This window comes from Schistocerca cancellata, chromosome 9 (assembly GCF_023864275.1).
Source record: "Schistocerca cancellata isolate TAMUIC-IGC-003103 chromosome 9, iqSchCanc2.1, whole genome shotgun sequence".
NCBI classification, from domain to species: Eukaryota; Metazoa; Arthropoda; class Insecta; order Orthoptera; family Acrididae; genus Schistocerca; species Schistocerca cancellata.
In genome coordinates this window covers 343,941,819-343,956,167 of record NC_064634.1, presented here as the reverse complement: position 1 = coordinate 343,956,167, position 14,349 = coordinate 343,941,819, and positions in this window count along the sequence as shown.

Below are 14,349 nucleotides of genomic sequence, written 5' to 3'. Positions count from 1 at the left end.
AATTATTGCAAATATGCTTCTGCACCCATTTCCGCGCGGATGTATAATTAGGGAAGCTGTCATGACGTCACAAACTCGAAGCCAACGTCCGACATGTCTGTTGCCTCAAGATCTACATCTACATGGATACTCTGAAAATCACATTTACGTGCCTGGCAGAGGTTTCATCGAGCCACCTTCACAATTCACAATTCTCTATAGCGCGCGGAAAGAATGAAAACCTATATCTTTCCGTACGAGCTCTGATTTTTCTTATTTTATCTTGGTGATCATTCCTACCTATGTAAGTCGGTGTCAACAAAATATTTTCGCATTCGGAGGAGAAAATTGGTGATTGGAATTTCGTGACAAGACTCTGTCGCAATGAAAAACGCTTTTCTTTTAATGATGTCCAGCCCAAATCCTGTATCATTTCTGTGACACTCTCTCCCATATTTCGCGATAATGCAAAACGTGCTGCCTCTCTTTGAACTTTTTCGATGTACTCCGTCAGTTCAGGATCAGCTTCTGGTGGATGCGTTTTATCAAAAATGCCAGCTGCATCATTTAACCGTGTACTATTCGTTATCATGATAGTCTAAATTATAAGGAATCACATTTCATTCGGATTTGGAGTTGTCCAAGTGATAATTTCTTTTATACACATGAATTTCTTATCAATTTAAGAGGTAAAGTATGAAAATGAGTCTGTGATCATATTTTTGGCACTTTATTTTACAGGTCTGCCTTGATCACGCAAACTTTTACAATTCACTATTACCGGTTTCGGCTACTGCCATCTTCAGATCATAAAATATTCAGATGTAGTACACTTACTGTGTACCTGCATGTTTAGTTGACATTGATACTACATCAGAATATTTTATGATATGAACATGGCAGTAGCCAAAAAACCGGTAATAGTGAATTGTAAAAGTTCGTGTGATCAAGACGGACCTGTAAAATAAAGTGACATTTTTCAAATGGCTCTGAGCACTATGGGACTCAACTGCTGTGGTCATAAGTCCCCTAGAACTTAGAACTACTTAAACCTAACTAACCTAAGGACAGCACACAACACCCAGCCATCACGAGGCAGAGAAAATCCCTGACCCCGCCGGGAATCGAACCCGGGAACCCGGGCGTGGGAAGCGAGAACGCTACCGCACTACCACGAGATGCGGGCAGTGACATTTTTGTTGCGCTGTTTACTTTCATTGTAATGGTTCTATTTCTGTCATTTGACTAGGATTTCCTGTCAGTCCAACTCTAAAAGCTCTCAGTGTGAATTCTATGAGAAGGAGAGGATAGCAACCGACCAAACACAGCAAACCATATACGCAGCTTTTTCGGGAAAAGAACGTAGGCCGAACATCTGTTTCGTCAGGCTGTATTAAGGAAAATGTTGTATTTCGAAAGTAGCCTTTTCACATCACATACTTCTCGGTCTTTCGAAACGTATAACGAACTGGAAATTAGCGGATCGAATGTGCGTTAATGGCCAGGAAAACATCTGGAAATGTCTTTCTTATAATGTTATTCACGGAAAAACTATAAATTTTACAATTTAAAACAACTATCACGTGCATACGACAGATATTAAGAAGAAGAAGCAATCATAAACAGTAGTCTGCTCTTTTGGTGCATCTAACATAGCGTCGCCGGCTTAAAAGCAACGTACATTGCAAGTCTGTAGCGCCGTCCCCATTATTACACTTCTATTATACCTCCATGACTAAAAATACTGGTTCTCTGTGTGTAGGTTTTCTCTGTGAGGTTTGCGGAAGGCATAGTCTGACACTTACCGGTGCCTGGGCCAATGAGAGCTATGTCAGCTCACAAATCAAGTTGGAACTACCTTTCGAACTACCTCATTCTGACGTAGTTGGTTGCGAGGCGAAGACATACTTGATTTTGAGAGCAACTGTTCACTGAGTTGCTGTTTTGGTGATATGGTTCATGTTGGTTCAAATGGCTCTGAGCACTATGAGACTAAACATCTGAGGTCATCAGTCCCCTAGAACTTAGAACTACTTAAACCTAACTAACCTAATGACATCACACACATCCATGCCCGAGGCAGGATTCGAACCTGCGACCGTAGTGGTCGCGCGGTTCCAGACTGTAGCGCCTAGAACCGCTCGGCCACCACGGCTGGCTATGGTTCATGTTATTAGGGTTATGCGTACGTATTGCATATTTACAATATTATTAGTTAAATCATTCGTGGGGTACTTACATTTAGTGGTAAAATTTACATTAATTACAGTTGCAAAATTGCAGCGCGGGTGGGCTTACGTTCCACATGTCATTACTAACTCTTTATTTCCTTGTGAAATCGATAGCTGCGGGGACTGGTACAGAATCTGAGTTTAGTCAGTTATTCTCATTTTCATACATTATGTCTTCAACTGATAAAAAGTTCATGTGTATGAAAGAAATTATCGCTTGAACAAGTCCAAATCCGAATTCACTCACTCTTTCCATCGGTTTACCTTATCGGTGACTTGTATGAGGACGTATCGGATTCTATCTAAAAAAATGTACGTTTGTGTCCTGAGAGGACATGTATTACACAGCTGACATCATTTTTAAGTATATTATATAAAGTGGTATTTAAATGTTCCCTCTTATTTCGATTCTTTGGATATTTTTTCATTATTTAAATGCATTAACGAGACATACTTTGCAACCATCATGCGGTCGCGCATTGCAATACGTAACCTTTGACAGTACTAAATGATACATAGCATGATCTTCATATGATATTTGACATCAAAAATACCTTCCACTGTTCTGAATATTACCTATCGCGTTCTATGAATGCACATTTCAGTGAATAAGTGTGATGCTAGTGCGTCTTATAGAGAGAGGGCTGTACTTGACTCTGCTGAAGTGCATATGTTCAACGTCTCGTGTTTCCCTTTTATAATTACCAGTCGAGGTTCATGTCATCTCCGTACAGTGATTGATTACAAGTTGCGTTGCTAAAACATATTCACTATTGCTGGAATATAAAAGATGTTTTTTCATACTCACTTATGTTCAGTTGTCATTCGCTGTGCCCACTAACGACCGTCGTGCTCTTAAAAATTAGTGTGAATTGCTGAAGACACTTTCATTGTTCGTGTTGTACTCAAACAGCGTTCATTAAGTAACTACATTTGCCATAACGTGATAGGAAATAGCTTTTCCAAACCAGGCGATGTTAGGATTTACTTGCACTGTTAATCCAATTTCAAACAGAGCAATTACCTTACATTTGCCGACCTTTCGACCGGATCTGTTCCTGGAAATCTTCTGATGTTAACTGCCTGATGTTCACTTCCTATCTGCATAGCTAGATTTTGAACGGTGGTACTTTTGACTGTACAGGTGTGGAAATACTATTTAATTTTCATTCAAATTCTGTAGCTATTTCATATTTTCACCTGTGAGTGAACAGAAATTGTGCTTGGTCATTCAATTTCTACAGCTAGCACTACGGTAAAACTTCAGATTCTAAAAATTACGAGAAGTGACGATTGACGATAGCAGCAAAACACAAAACAGCTTACAGCGTAACAGACCTAAGTCTGCACCATGTTGTAATACAATGCAGAGTGACAGGGTCCACAGAATACAGAGCGACAGCGACCAAAGATAGTATTGGAAGTAAGTACCAAATTGTTGGATGTGAGATCCGCCAGTTATGCCAAACACCGTTTATTATCAGTACCCAAACATGTTTAGGCACCACTGTGCCATCATCAGTGGGTTTTCCTTTTTATTTATTCTGCAATGTGAACAGTTTTGTTAAATGATTATAAAATTACGTTCAAATGGTTCTGAGTACTATGGGACTTAACATCTTAGGTCATCAGTCCCCTAGAACTTAGAACTACTTAAACCTAACTAAAATAAGGACATCACACACATCCATGCCGAGGCAGGATTCGAATCTGCGACCATAGCAGACACGTTGTTCCGGACTAAAGCGCCTAGAACCGGAGGGCCACCGCGGCCGGCTTTCCTGGATCAGTTGTGTGTTAATTACTACAGGTAGCTTCTCATCTGCAACCAAACGATGTTGATGTGAAAGTTTTTTGCTGGGATTTAACCTATCTTATAGAATGTAATTTAGTTTGTCGCAATGTTTTCGCGCCTATATTCGTTTGTACTTACATTCTGCGCATCGTGCTGAGGTGTTGTGATGCACACGTAACTATAACGAGTATTTTTCACAAATTTGGGGAAAAACTTGTTATAGTTACGTGTGCATCACAAATATGTGGAAATTACTTGTTATAGTTACGTGTGCATCACAAATTTGTGGAAAACACTTGTTATACTTACGTGTGTATCACAAATTTGTGGAAAACACTTGTTATAGTTACGTATGCATCACAAATTTGTGGAAAATACTTGTTATAGTTACGTGTGCATCACAAATATGTGGAAATTACTTGTTATAGTTACGTGTGCATCACAAATTTGTGGAAAACACTTGTTATACTTACGTGTGTATCACAAATTTGTGGAAAACACTTGTTATAGTTACGTATGCATCACAAATTTGTGGAAAATACTTGTTATAGTTACGTGTGTATCACAACACCTCAGCATGATGCGAAGAATGGAAATGCTTTCCACACGAAACCACGGTGTTTTGCATAACTGGCGGACGTCACATCCAACAATTTTAACTGCAAACACGGCCAACACAAGGAGCTGCAAATCAAAATGATGAGTGAGTACCAAATTTGTATTTCTGAAAATATAATTGCCGTTCATTACAGTAAAATTAGAAATAGAATATTATGTAACTTTCGCAGATGGAATGAAGATGGGAATCTAGCGGAGATGGATCCATCGCATTAAGAAGATTAAACTACCATAGCTGCAATCTGGATTTTATTACGTAATGTGTCTTAGGTATTTGAGATAATTTTCTCACTCAGTTCATAACCCTTATGTGACAGATTTACGGTCCATCCGATATTATTGACAGGTACAGTGGTTGTGGTTTTTCGCTGATGAAAATTCACACTGCCCTGTAAATCTTACACATTGAATTCCGTTGAGATAGTCATCTTTTTGCGCTGAAAAACGAAAAAAAAACCTGTGGCTTAGTTATCCAAGAAAGAAAGAGGAGCGTGAAAGATAAAAATCAACACGTAGTTAGTTTGAGACGTTGTGAAGTTTTTTGTCCGTCAGAATTCTCAATGAGAAGCATCGAAGAACGGTAAACGAACCTGCAACTGGAACAAAGACATCTTTCCTCTCCTCGAGTCGGATGTTCTCAGAGACCAGTTTCCACAAACACCTCAGTCGGTGTATCGCAAATTCACCGCGGCTGACGTGTAGGCCTCGCAGGTAATTTGTGTGTCAGTGCCTCCCCAGACGGATAAGTCTGCTGGAGGAAGTCTGGAGCGCCAGCAGAACCATGGGCACGGGACGGCCGAGACAGTACGCGCTGACAGTGGGCGTTTAAGTCGTTAGCAGGCACGGCTCCGCAGCGTATCATTACGGAACAATGAAAAGCTGCTGCGGGCAGAGTACATCTCCATCCCAGACCCGTTCTGTCGCTCCAGGCAGGATTGCAATGCAGTGCAATCCACACAGCCAGCAAAAACTGTGAGAACTTGCGAGAAAGTCTGCTGTATACACTTCCAGCCACCACTTCTTTCACACAACACTTTTGACGTATACGAAACAACGTTAACAGCGGTAATATTGTCCCGAAGATTGTGTATCAAGTTATTTTTCTAAAAAAAAGTCACATTATTTGATTGTCTGCTCACGTATTTACTGGACGTCCAAGGCTTCAGAGTCAGTTTAAACAAATGGGTTTCTAACTGCGTGACACAGCATGGAATGGTGTGAATTCCTCTGGTCGAGATGGCAATTTAGAAAACAGTGTTTATTTGCTTCAACAACGTAAATGGCCATCTTCAGATCAGGATACAAACATGTGTCAAAATCAAGAACGTAAGACACTTGGTCATGACAATGTTAACATCCTTAAGGAAATGTGAAACATATTGTAAAAAACATCGCTGTAGTAATCTGAATACTCCATAAGGCAAGTCGTAGTGCCCAGTCACATAAGGAACCCCTTGAGAACGAGGTCTCAAAAGGCCAGTGATGTTTACGCCATTCGACGCCCCTATTTTACCTACCATAAAACCACAATATTGGCTGCTAGGTTCATCAAGGGGCTGTACTGGTGGTATCAACTGGCGAGCACAGCATGAATATACAGAGCGTGATTTAACCGCTCAGTCGAAGAGTAACTCACAACAGTGCCACACTCTAGTCGTGTACCGCGCGGGGTGGCATCGCGGTCTCAGGCGCCTTGTCACGGTTCACGCGGCTCCCCCCCGTCAGAGGTTCGAGTCCTCCCTTGGGCATGTTTGTGTCTTGTCCTTAGCTTAAGTTAGTTTAAGTTTGATTAAGTACTGTGTAAGCTTAGGGACCGATGATCTCACGAGTTTGGTCCCATAAGATCTTACCACAAATATAAATTTCTAGTGGTGTTGATACAAAGCAAGGCTATGCCACTAATAACGAAAGTAGCCATTGAGTTATACCTATAATAACAGTTGCGGAAGTTCATAGTTCGTCAGAAAGGAACCCAAGGGAATTTCGCAGAGTGAGAAAGGAGTGGCAGATGAAGTATTTGCGTTTCTGCAAGATGAGTCAGTGGAACGTGTGGTGTCGCATACGATCGACTGTGCAGACAATGTACATGAATAGTACAATGAAGTGATATTGAAAGAGATGTCGTGCCATCGTTGTAGGACGTGGGGGTCACAAATCTCGCCTGCAGCAAAACGTAGTAAAATACAATTGGTTACAAGAACTGCTGTTTGCGTGTTTCAAGGCTATCCGACACGGCTCACAGGATCTGCGTGATGGTGACCTACTACGTTATTCACATCATCCGGCGCGCGATGTATTACAGAGATTTCAAGGGAAGCAATGGATGGTTGCAAAACTTCAAACATTGCTACAGAGTTGGAAGACGTAAGACAACGAAATTTCAAACAAAGCATCAACTTGACGATGCAGAGCGAACTGCGGAATAGGCCCGAAAATTTGTGGATGAGATAAACAAAATTATCCCATCACTCAGTAAGGAATTTGTTTTCAACTCCGACCAATCGAGATTTGAAGAGGAAATGCATGTCAAAGAAACCCTGGAAATTAGAGGCACCAAGAGAGTTGTATGAAGATCGGCTAATATCAGTGTCTTAATGATTCATATACAATTATGCCGACTGTTAATCTGGATAGTAAAGTGGCTGGAAAGTTACTTACTGTGGTGTGAGAAGTTGGAGTTGGGCTGCCCCTTGGGACTCTTTCTTGTGTGCCTGATCTTGCAAGGGCAGCAGGGAATATTTACGTCACTGCAAGCAAGGGGGGGAAATTGGCGTAAGAGAACTGCAACAATGGTATGAGCTCTGCTTTTGGCCAGGAGCTGGTCAAAATAACTTGCTTTTGCTTGATTCTTGGTCTGCGTATAAAAATCATACTCTTTTAGCGCAAAATAAAAGTATGTGACATTGCGGTTCATACTCATTGGAATCCCTGAACAAATTCAGCCTCTGGATGTTTGCTTTTTCGGTGCCTATAGAATCTATTATCGCACTATCTGCAAATATGCCTTAAAGGATAGCCAGTTTCACGATAAGTTCGCTGCAGACTGCTTCGCATTCGGTTGCATGCATCACATTCCATCATTTCTCATCACCCCGTTAAACCAATATGATTCTACATGCCGTCTTTACGAGTGGATACCTAGCTAAGCGTCCTGCACAGATAGTAACTCCCGAAGAGTCAGCCTTCGATCTTGGTGTTGCGAACGTTTGTGATCACTGTGGCGTGTCATTATTCATTCGGTGTTCATGGTGCAAGTGAATAGTCTGTTTTCAACATTTCTTGAATGTTGACGATGCCCATTTTGTGAAGTGTAGTACACACATTCCATAGAGGGTTGATCTCCGTACCTCCCAGGTGTTCATTTTCTGTCTCGTTCCTGACGCATATGGTGAGCCTTAGCAGCTAATATTTTTCCTGACATAGTTGTTAACTTCTGTGGTACTAAAGGGAGCTGTAGAGGGCAAAAACTGTAGAGGAAAACTGAAATTGGAAAATATCCAACAGGTAAATGAGGACGTATTTTGCAAGTGCGACTCTGAGATGAAAAGGTTGGCGTAGGAGAGAAAATAGTGGCGCATCAAACCAATCAGAAGACTGATAACTCAACAACAACAATTGTTAACAAAATACTTTAAAATGAGTCTTACGAAAGACTGAACTTGAAACCTTGCACTGAAGGGGTTCCTTGACATTCTTAGTCGCTTAACCCAAAACATGGTCAGGTTCTACCAGGCGTTATGACTTATGTCGTACTGAAATTCCTACAGCAATGATTGTACAGTGTCAGTGTGTTTTATATACAAAACACACACATACACACACACACACACACACACACACACACACACACACACACACACACACACACACACACTCACACGATAGTGGCCGGGCCAAATATCTCACGAAATAAGCATCAAACGAAAAAACTACAAAGAACGGAACTCGTCTAGCTTGAAGGGGGAAACAAGATGGCGCTATGGTTGGCCCGCTAGATGGCGCTGCCATAGGACAAATGGATATCAACTGCGTTTTTTTTTAAATAGGAACCCCCATTTTTTATTTCACATTCGTGTAGTACGTAAAGAAATATGAATGTTTTAGTTGGACCATTTTTTTCGCTTTGTGATAGATGGCGCTGTAATAGTCACAAACGTATAAGTACGTGGTATCACGTAACATTCTGCCAGTGCGGACGGTATTTGCTTCGTGATACATTACCCGTGTTAAAATGGACCGTTTACCAATTTCGGAAAAGGTCGATATCGTGTTGATGTATGGCTATTGTGATCTAAATGCCCAACGGGCGTGTGCTACGTGTGCTGCTCGGTATCCTGAACGACATCATCCAAGTATCCGGACCGTTCGCCGGATAGTTAGATTATTTAAGAAAACAGGATGTATTCAGCCACATGTGAAACGTCAACCACGACTTGCAACAAATGATGATGGCCAAGGAGGTGTTTTAGCTGTTGTCGCGGCTAATCCGCACATCAGTAATGTTCTACCGATGTTACAACAAGATACTTCAGTGCATGACAGAATGGCGATGTACTTCCAACATGATGGATGTCCGGCACATAGCTCACGTGCGGTTGAAGCGGTATTGAATAGCATAGTTTATGACAGGTGGTTTGGTCGTCGAAGAACCATACCATGTTCCGCACGTTCACTGGATCTGACGTGCACGGATTTCCTTCTGTGAGGAAAGTTGAAGGATATTTGCCATCGTGATCCACCGACAACGCCTGACAACATGCGTTAGCGCATTGTCAATGCATGTACGAATATTACGGAAGGCGAACTACTCGCTGTTGAGAGGAATGTCGTTACACGTATTGGCAAATGCATTGAAATTGACTGACATAATTTTGAGCATTTATTGCATTAATGTGGTATTTACAGTTAATCACGCTCTAACAGCTTGCGTTCTCAGAAGTGATAAGTTCACAAAGGTACATATATCACATTGGGGAACAATCGAAATAAAATGTTCAAACGTACCTACGTTCTGCATTTTAATTTAAAAAACCTACCTGTTACCAACCGTTCGTCTAAAATTGTGAGCCATATGTTTGTGACTATTACAGCGCCACCTATCACAAAGCGAAAAAAGTGGTCCAACTAAAACAGTCATAGTTCTTTACGTACTACACGAATGGGGGTTCCTATTTAAAAAAAAAAACGCCGTTGATATCCGTTTGACCGATGGCAGGGTCATCTAGCGGGCCAACCATAGCGCCATCTGGTTTCCCCCTTCAAGCTAGACAAGTTTCGTTCTTTGTAGTTTATTCGTTTGACGCTTATTTCGTGAGATATTTGGCCCGGTCACGATAAATGGACTACCCTGTGTGTGTGTGTGTGTGTGTGTGTGTGTGTGTGTGTGTGTGTGTTGTTGTTGTTGTTGTTGTTGAAAGCAGTAATCATTGTATTTTAGACTGAAATCCTGTCCAAATAAACGTTTTAATAAAATCTACAACATTCAAATGGTTTCATTTTTGAGTCATCAGTCTTCAGATTGGGTTGACGCAGCCTAACGTGATTTCCGCTCCAGTGTCTTTCTCTTCGTGTCATAATGTGAACGAAAATCGGTACAAATATATATATTATGTTTAAGAATAACTCCCCAAGAGTATGTTATGAAATGCCAGTATAGGTGTGAATTGGCGATTGATATTGAAGGGAACCTCGGAAGAGTGTAAAAATATTTAAATTCAGTTACGTAGAGCGAAATAATACCAATTTCAGTATTCAGTGCTGATGAACCAAAGAGAACGCGAACGCAGTTTGGCTGCATAATAACATGTTACAAGCGTATTTCATAGAAGACATTGATGCGATAGAGGGTTGAGAGCGTTCATGGAAATGTTATTTAGCTTTTAACAAAATATAAATACGTGTATGCTAATTATTGTGAAAAGATGCACACGGAAAAATAATGAATATACACGCTGATTTTAACTGAAATATCAGTATTTGTGTAGAATGACAGATTTCGACGTATTCCTATCATGTTTGTTAGTTTACATTAACGTTTGTTTTTAAAGACATAAAATGTAAAAGAAATCTAAAAAGTAGTAAATATGGGAAAATTATATTTTCATGGTAAATGTGTTGATTATATAAGTAACATAAGCAACTAGCGATCCCAGCAATGCTTCGCACTTGCTAAATACATGTGGGAATTGGTTGTGCGTCTTATCTTAGGTGTACCTGGAATCGTGACAGAACGCAAAATTCGTTTCATCGTTGAAACTTCACCCACATTGAAATTACTGAACTAGAAACTGTAATAGATCATACAGAATATCAATGAAAAAGATCTAGAAAAGTTCTTGACCGATTTACTTCAAAAGTTTTTACACAATACTGTAATTAACATACGGCTTGGGGGAGGGTCTAAGCTATTTTAAACATGAATGTACCACTTTTCTGCTATAGCCGACTGCTAGAAAAAAATTTCTATGGTATGCTGTGAGAATACGCTGTTTCGTTTCCTCCCTCACAGTCGGTTTTAACTATGTTGGCAGGGCATTCAAACCACCAAATTGTCCCTCCTATACATATTGTTTCTCTGTATTCCCTTGGTGCATAAGGTCGTAGCATTTTTCCATAATTTAATTAACACTACAGATACACGTAACAAACACTTTAATGATCATTAGCATATCCCACTTCACTATTTACAACAGTCTGCCACCGCTGGGATAATTTTAAGATTCCGCGACTGTACAAAGAAATCATCGAGGTATGTTCGGAGCGCTGTTTCATCCGGAAAGGACGTTCCTTGAAGGTTGTTCGATAGAGAGTGTAGAAGGTGAAAATTTGAGGGCGCAAGGTCAGGTGAATAAAGTGAGTGAAGAGCGAATTCCTAACACAGCTCCCGTATAGTGCTTTCTTTGTCAGTCTAGGAGTTTGCTGGCGGGCGTTATCTTGGAGTGGCGTCACTTCACGCAGTCTTCCTGGTCGTTGTTCATTGACTGCGTCTGCAAGGCGTCTCAGTTGTCAGCATTGATGGTTAAACCTCGGGAAGCAATTCGTAAAGCACCACACCGTTGTTGTTTCGCCAGATGTGTAACATTATCTTTTGTGGATACGCACAGGTCATTGTACCAAGAGTTGCTGCTTTATTTGGGCTTAACCATTTCTCATCACCAGTAACGATGGAAGACAGGAATGGATGGTGTTATTGACGAGCCATTTGATGATGAGCAAGCAGGGATGCACATATGACAACCCACTGGATTTGTGATTTTGCTTACCACATGCGGTACCGAAGCATTTAAACAATTTTCATCAAACCCCGAATGTCTTCCTGAATGTGGAGAGTCACTAATATCAAAATGATGCTCCTTAAAACGAGAAAATTATTTTCTTGCCGTGCTTTGTCCAATGGCATCATCCCCAAACACGTCGCAACTCTTTCTGACTGCTCTCACTACTGTCATTACTCTACTGAAATCGAACAGAAGAATATGTCAAAAATTTTCGATTTCTCCTCTTAGAACTCAGTTTTCTGCCGTCTACAACTCCACTCACTATCTCCAAATGGCTATACGTTAACTAAAATAGCAATGGTTGTAATCTCCCACCTCCTTCCTAATTCCAGTTGTTGTCCACAATAAGCAAAGTCTGTAATAAAAATTTGAGTGGAGCGAAGATAACAGTAAACTTTGTAGTTTACTTAGCTTTTCGTGTGGAGTTGGCTCCAGTTCTTGCTGTGTATGGGTCTGATTCTTGAAGCTGAAATTCTCACATTTTAGATTTTCATGGTTGAGTTGATCTAAATAAATATGAAGATGGTTGTTGCAGAATTTGTAATATACTTTGTTTCATTTTAGTATGTCATACAGTCCTTTGAATTTTCCCATTAACAAAGCCGAAACTACATTGTTCGCCCAAAATACAAAAATACGTCCGATCACATCACAGGCATGCTTACTGCTGCCTCTCAACGGAAATAATAATATTCCAAAGGGTTTAAAATTTTTCTTGACTTAAGAATTTCTGTTGGTTTCGATTATTGTTTTATAAATGAATCCGGAAATAAACATAATAAAGTGATTGCGTAGTTAATAATAGAAATTTTATGTGTGCCAAATAATTCGCAATTTAAAAAGTTTCTAAAAAAATAATTTTAACTGTACATTCAGAGCAAATACTTATCGAAAATAACGTAATTCCTTTTCATAAAATTTTAGCTTGATATATCACATACTCTGTATAAAATTACATGAAAGCTTTCAGAAAAGCAGCTGACATAATATTGACCTGCCCAAATTCAAAAAATAATACTGGTATCGACAACTACTGTTGAGGAAAAGTAATGCTAGAGCAGGATGTCCAGTTACGTGGTGATCTATAAATAAAAACTGAAAATCGATAAATGTGCCCATAGCAACCGTAATACCAACATGCGAAACAAAAACGTTTCAATTGATGCACTAACTTAATATAATTTTTACGAAAATTGTGTACACAACCATGTGCGGATTTGCTTCCATTCCCACATTCGGCTTTAATAGAAAACTTGTATATTAGGAATGTTGTATTTATAGCTTACAGCTTAAGATTAGAATACTATTAGACAGCCGACCGGTGTCTGGAACCGCGTGACTGCTACGGTCGCAGGTTCGAATCCTGCTTCGGGCATGGATGTGTGTGATGTCCTTAGGTTAGTTAGGTTTAAGTAGTTCTAAGTTCTAGGGGACTGATGACCACAGATGTTAAGTCCCATAGTGCCCAGAGCCATTTGAACCATTTTTACTATTAGACAATCTGAATTGTCCAAAACCCAGTCTGAAATGCCACCCATTTTCAGACCGAAACTATGAGAAATAATGTCGCTGAAGCTACTGTCCTCACAAATCCATGAGCTGGAGAGATATCGTCCTACCCCATGTGCCCATGGTTACTACATCCATATCCCAATGGTATGAATCAACAGGCCCATTCCGTTTTTGGTATGGTAGGTAAAACAACAGTGGTAAATAAATGAAGCCGCACATTTCCAAAGGAGAGCACAGCAAAAAGATAGTGTATCAGAGCACACCATTTTTATCTCGTATCAGGTTCTAACAAAAAATTGTATGTTATTATTATTTAAAAAAAATTGTAGCCCATGTCCACTCGAATGTTTACTAGAGTACCATGTAAAAATTTGAAGTAAATCGGTCAAGAAGTTTTCGCAATATTTGCAAACAGTGTTTCCCTTAGTATATTACATATATTTTTATATATTAAATATATAAAATCTATATATAGGCTATGTCAGTCCAAACGTTTAATAGAATGTCGCAAAAAATTGAAGTAAATCTGTCAAAATGTTTTAGAGATGTTTGTTAACAACTTTTCCCATTTATATATTAGCTGGTTGAAACCTGAAATTCGTAGCAGTGGGAGTTTAGGGAAAAATTTGATGTAAATCGAAAGAATGGACAAATGGAAAATTAAGTTGGCCTACTTGTCGCGGTAGACAAGAAACTAAAAGCCACCAACATAGAAACTGAAGCTGCATGTGAGTTTGTTTGAGCAAGACTGAGTACCAGGGATGGACATAAAATGATAATTGGATCCTTAATTCGCCCACCAGACACATCTCCTGATGTAACCGAAAACTACGGAGAAGACGTCAGTTCCTAGTACGTAAGTTCCGCAGTCGTACTGTAATCACTGGTGGTCTCTGATCGTCCAACAGTTAATTGGGAAAATTACAGTTTTGTTACT